Here is a 6,668-nt window from a genome sequence, read left to right on the forward strand (position 1 = left end):
TCCCCCAAAAAAAAAGTGGTCATCGGACAAAGAAAGTACCAAAAACAAATCGATGGAAGTTTGTGTTTAGCCTAGACAACTTTTCCCAGACCCAGGGGACACATCTTTCACTAGTAGAATGCATGCTCAGTTTGGGCATTTATACAGGAAAAAACACAATTTATAAATGAGAACTGATATAATTTCTTTTCATCTAAATATAGAATCTAATGTAGATCTATTCGTCATCCTTTGGAAATCGAAAGAAACTCAGATTTTGATTTTATTTGGTGCACTTTATAGCAGAACACCATTGACACAATTCGTGCTAACAGGAGCCATAATGCTTGTCTGCGACAAACGAAAATGCCTTGAACAATGGACGCAGTTTGTTTTCGTTACCGCGCGTTTCTCCAGCTGGTGACCCAGATACGCGCATCAGGGAGAAGTGCCATCTCTCTGTATTACTGTAAACTCTCTGATTGAACATAGGAAGAAAAAAAAAGAATAACATCAACACCGCAACAAATTGGCTAAACCAGGTCATGATGGCCGCGATCTGTTGTCTGTAGCCTACCCTACACGGTTCATTGACTTCCCCGGCGCCAGCACAGCACACCGACACCAGTCAACGCACACAAATTAGGTTATAACTTATAATTAGATTACTCGCGCAGTCTAGAATCTAGTTCACGACGAGTTCATATTAGTTCATAATGAGATTTTGATTTCGAGACTCTGTAGGCCTACACATTGTTAGACAGGAGCTGTGTGGTGTGCATGCCGGGTTTGTTTGTGGTTGTGTAAGCTTGGTGATTTTAGCTTTGATCGGGAGCGGAGGCTGAAGATCAGCTGAAAGTAAACTCAAAGCCAGCAGACAATAGGCTAGATCTACAAACTTCAGCACACTAGCCTACAGTCTCAACGTACGTGGGCCAACGCACAGCGACTTGTCTAGAAATTCGTAAGTTTGCCAGTCTAGATTTCTATCTAATAGATCTAAAGTCTAAGAATAAATTACTGAATTAGATCTAGATCTAGATCTAGATCTAGATCTAGATTTTAGATCTAGAAATCTAGATCTAGATATCTAGATCTAGATCTAGATCTAAAAGATCTAATTCAGTAATTTATTCTTAGACTTCGTTTAGGGTTTAGGGGGGGGGGGGGGGGGGGTAATCCATTAAAAGAGAAGAATGATTCTATTTAATTAAATTACTAGATTCTAGATCTAATCTAGATTCTAAATCTAGATATCTAGATCTAGATCTAGGCCTATTGTGATGTGTGCAAGTATGTTAGTTTATGGTGTAGATTGTATTTTTATAATTCTAGCTAGGGATCAGGATAGCAGTTCAGATTCTAGATCTAGATATATCTAGGTCTAGATCTAGATCTAGATTCCTATATTATATAGTCAAACCTGCCCTGACCGCCACCTCTTGCCACTGTACAAACGGCCACTTTCCATTTCCCCCCTTGCGTTTTTTATATAATTAACTGTGTAAAATGAGCACCTGTCCAACACGGCCGCGGCCACCATATTTTAACACACAACCCCTATAACACTAAGCAATAAACTCCTGTCTTAGACGGCCACCTTAGTAACTTAGTGACTCCATTACGTTTTGTCATAAATTGTGCATAGGCCCCTCCCACTGTTGACCAATAGGTAACAAATTTTCAGCTGCTGGTGAGGTAAGCGTGTGATCCCTCAAAACCCATAAGCCCCGCCCAGAACTTTTATACACAAATTGTAAGTGAGATGAGTCGCCACTGTTTACCCTGTCTGTGACAAAGTAACAAAGGACGTCAACATGAACTTGTGACAGAAGCTTCATTTGTTCTCCGAGTGGTGGCGACCCATGTGTTTGTTTTAACATGACACTCGGTCTTCCTCGTCTGATACATTTAGTTTTATTGTCACCCTTATGCAAAATTAGCAACAAAATAAAAATTACAAACAAACTACAAACCGCCACCACCAACAACAAAAACAGCACCACAACAATGCGGCTACTTTCGATTGGGTGATTGGGACCTCAGATGGGAATGGTTCATATATGTGAGACGTGCTGACAAAATGAGTTACTTCTCACAATCCACAAAAGGAGATATTGGCCACAAATCGACACTAGGGTCAAATTTGTAGATTTTCCATTGAAGTCATATTTCGAAAGAATAACACGCCTTATATTATTTCATACGTATAAATTTTAAAACTTCACCTAGAAGCGTGAAGTATTTATTTCCTTAGGGCTCAAATCCGAGAAGTAACTCATTTTGTCAGCACGCTTCACATATATTCTTCATCTTGATCAGTCCTGCCTAAGACGGCCACCTGTCTTATACGGCCACTTTTCTCCTTGACAATGGGTGGCCGTCTTACACAGTTTGACTGTATATTAGAAATCTATATGTATGTAAATGTTTTTATATTTATAGTACTAATAGTAGTGTGACTTCTATGGGCACCTAATTAAAGTAGTGTCTACGTTCTCTAACGTTAGAGGACATATAAAAGCTGTCTACGTTCTCTAATGCTCAGTCAGTGCTTCCAAGCGTGGCATCGATTCCTGGTCCCGGAAACTTACGGGGTATTTTTGGGTTGTTGTTTTTTTCCTCTCCTCCTTATTGACCAACTTACTTATTTGCCCCCGGACCCCCAACCAGGATGAGAATATAACAGTTGGCACGAGTCTAGGGGCCGCAGGAGGGCCCTGGATAAAGAAAATTTGCAATTGAAGAGCTAAGATTTGGCTTCTCTGATTCTAATATAAATTTTTTAAAATGACAGACCCAGGAAAGCCACTGTTGAAAATGTACTTTAACTTTAACCAGGCTTAAATTGGTAAAAGGAAAAGTAGGCCTATACACTTATAAAAGCTCCTCTTGGGGACAAAACCAGAATGTGCATGCTTCACCACTAAATAAAAGAAATTACAAAGCAACAAATTTTATTTATGGGGAAAATTGTTGGTCAGTCGGGAGGAGGAGAAGAAGAAGAAGAAGAGGAAGAAAAAAAAACAAAAACCTAAAAACTTCCGGGACTGGGATTCGAACTCACACTCATAAAGTAATTGTATCACTTCAAGCGCAGACACACTGACCATTCGGATGTCAGAACATCCAACGACCAGAGGTAGATTAAGCTTAGTTTAATATATATTCAGCACTGTTTTTGGAAAGGCAACAACGAAGATCAAGATGTAGACATCTAGTTTTCTACTTCTACAACAAAGAAAGTGAGAAAGTCAGAAACATTGGGATGGGAGGGGGGGCATATCAAATAAGGTGGCGGGCATCGGATCGGCAGATAAGGTCTGGAGGAAACTTTAAAAAATGGCGGAAAATTGGAAGCACTGAACATTAGAGAACGTAGACAGCTTGTATACATTCTCTAACGTTAGAGAACGTAGACACTTCCTATGATTTTGTGATGGTTTTTATAGTGGCCATAGATCTATGACATGTTTCATTATATTATGATTATTTTTAGCCTAATGTGAGCAGCCAAACTGTGAAGGTTTAGATCCTGCCTCCTAAGATACCGCTTGTCAAGTCTTCTGTTTGTGAGTGTTGAAAGTTAAAATTTACCACATTCATCTAGATCTATAGAGATCTCTCTATAAAATATTACTTTTGCACTTTAAAAACAACACAACCCCAGCAGTTTCGAGATAAAGAGGCTTTTTGTCAGCATATTTTTAAAAGGCGTTCTTCCGAAATTTGAATTTTAACTTATTTTAAACAGTATTCACAACATCACTTTGATTTTTTCACACTAGTACGATAGCTGATCAGGTGCCAAAAATGAAATAAGCTGGGTTTTTTCTGCTTACGGCAGTATAACTAGATATCTAACCATTGTTGGAATGTCAAATGACTGGACAGTAGCCTAATAATATGATGTCGATCTGTGAACATCTGGCGGACACTAAAGCAGTCACAGTGCTAATAAAAAATTTGTCACTCAATACTTGAAAAAAAACTGTTTTCCCTTTGGTTCTGTCTACTCTAACTCTAACACATCGCTGCTCCTCTCCTGTCAATACGCACGGTCAGAATACATGAAGACAGACAGAAATACACACTAATTGATACAGTTTTATAATCCTGGTCGATTGTACTTTGAGATGGGGGGGGGGGGGGGGGGTGGGCAGGATGGTGTTTGTTCGCAAAAAAAGGTCAAATATGTTTGTATTGACATGACAGCTTTTCATCGTTCGTGAATTTCTCCGATGGCAGAGACCAGCGGAGTATGGGACAACGCGGAACAAGCAGTGATTTTTGACAGATCGACCATTCGACTCGTTATCCCTTACACTGCACTCTGGCCCGAAGCTCGCCACTGAAAGGGAAAATGATGAACTCCAGTTGGTGCAACAGTGGATTAGAATATGACAAAAAATGTTATACCATCGGATGCAAAATTAAATACTCTATGCAATAATTAAATATTTAAAAATATAAAAATTTGTGGTCTTCCCTTACAACAGAACATTTTTCTTGTGTCTCTTTCTTCTGCTTGGCTATCTAAGCATGTATGACTTGATGATCTGTGTTATTTGAAGGTTGCTAGTGAAGATTTAGAGGACACAACCGCTAGTTTTCTTACATTCAAAGAAGAAAAGAAATCGGGGATTTTATTTCCTTATTAAATGGTTTACCACTGTTTTTGGTTTAACCATGTTCAGTTTAAGCAGACTCCACTGAAGTTCACATAAATAATCAGATATAAAAAAAAAAAAAACAATCTGCGGAAAACGCAAAGTTGAAATTTCTGTAAATTGGATAAAAATAAACAAAGAAGTGCAATGCAATACCTGAGCATGGGATAGAAGTGAAAACAAAATAACAAAATAGTACACCAAATGAATTGAGTCTAGATTTATACAAAATATGGAGATCACAAGATTCAGACTAAGTACCAGTAGTAGTCGATTGTTTCATCTGTAATGAAAATAAAGTGTTGCTGCAGAGGTTGTCACGCTCTATAATAGTAGAGCTTTATAATGATCAAACACTTGACATGACAAGTTTTATTCACTTGAAAAATTGAAAGTCGCCATAGGCCTACTTTTGTTCAAGAAGCCTCCACTGCGGCAAAGTGTTTCAAGCATCACCTTGGGCCTGGAGTTCAAATTATATCGACAGCTCAATGTAAAACTCCGTCATTCATCACTTTTCACAGTGGCATATATGGCAGTCTTATACTAAACAGTTGATTTACAATTTTATTATAAGATTATTATTTGTGAATTGTTGCCAAGGAAACATTATTTACAAAAATAGGTGTTCCAAAATACTATTGAATCTTAGCTTTCTCAGAAGGATCAGATAAAAATATGCATTGAATACATTATACTGCGAATGCTGGGCTCTTTTTTCACGCACTCTTTTTTGTGCACTTTTTTCCCCTTTAGTTTTTTGCGAACATTTTGCATTCAGGATTTGAGTCGACTGTTGTTGTATATATATGCTCTCTGACTTACTCCTAAATGTAGGCCAATACAGTCACCTCATTTTTATGAGCCATGAAGCTCTAATGTCAACCTGTGCGTGAAACAAGTTCAATGAAAGCACCTCTTTATACATGTGGATCATGCTGAATATATGTGTATGAGCCTAGAGAAAGGTACCAAAAGTCGTCCCAGACCGTTTCGAGCTACGGGTTGATAATGACAAAAATCACGTTTTTTGACCAAAATGTGTTTCCATAAAAAATGATAGATCCAACATTTTTTTACAAAGTGCTAAAAGGGTCTTCATTGATTTGACTTCAAAATGTTTTGTTTTGAGGGAATGGTATAATACAAACATAATGAAAACTGCTTTTAAAAGGTGTTAAAATCTTTTGTTGAAACACGTTTTCTCTTCCGTGCTATGTTTTACCATTGAATTCCATTCATGATATATTGATGTCAACTGAATGCCAAACTGGAAATGAAATTTCCAACAATAAATACATTTAAAAAATCGTTTTTTTTAAAGTTTGTGTGTTCTCACGTTTGTTAAACTTAAAAGCTCATTTTCTCAAGATTAAATTTTTATACCCTCCCTCACAAAACCTGCTGAAGAAATGAAAAGCTATCGACCCATTTCACTCACCTCATGCATCGGGAAACAGGCAGAGAGAATGGTCAACCACCGCCTATACTGGTGGTTGGAAACAACTGGTGTCCTGGACAGCAACCAAGTAGGATTTCGTGCGGGCCAACGAACAGATGACCAGCTCTTCAGGCTCAGTCAGAAAGTCCTTGATGGCTTCCAGGAAAAGAAGCACACAGTTGCAGTATTCGTTGACCTCCTGCAAGCCTATGACAGGGTATGGAGAAAAGGCCTCCTGTGGAAAATGACACACACAGGAATCCACGGGAAACTCTACAGATGGATGAAGACCTTCCTTACAGACAGGACGATCCAGACCATCATTAACCATGGTGTGTCATCCAAAGCTGTACTGGAGGAGGGCCTACCCCAGAGTTCCTCTCTGAGCTGCACACTTTTCCTTGTTTTCATCAACGACCTGCCTGAGATACTGATTATATCGGAGAAGGCCCTATATGCCGACGACCTAGCCATCTGGCATACAAGTAAACAAGCTGGCATCAGTGCACGGCTTATAAATGAGGATCTAGATAAATTCAACAACTCGGCAGATAAGGTCTGGAGGAAACTTTAAAAAA

At 38.7% G+C, this 6,668-nt stretch overlaps 1 protein-coding gene across 2 annotated transcripts in view; it reads left to right on the forward strand.

Annotated features, from left to right (window-relative positions):
• Positions 1-400: 400 nt before the first annotated feature.
• LOC101852237 (solute carrier family 15 member 2) overlaps positions 401-6,668 on the forward strand; it is a 37,168-nt gene continuing 30,900 nt past the window's right edge. The window contains exon 1 of one of the 2 annotated variants that reach the window (XM_013081769.2): positions 401-625. The gene's annotated coding sequence lies outside the window, so the exon portion shown is untranslated. Of the gene's footprint in view, positions 944-6,668 lie in introns of both variants that reach the window. The other variant, XM_005097027.3, reaches the window with a different exon arrangement.

The sequence above is a fragment of the Aplysia californica genome, unplaced genomic scaffold (assembly GCF_000002075.1).
Source record: "Aplysia californica isolate F4 #8 unplaced genomic scaffold, AplCal3.0 scaffold00145, whole genome shotgun sequence".
Lineage (NCBI taxonomy): Eukaryota > Metazoa > Mollusca > Gastropoda > Aplysiida > Aplysiidae > Aplysia > Aplysia californica.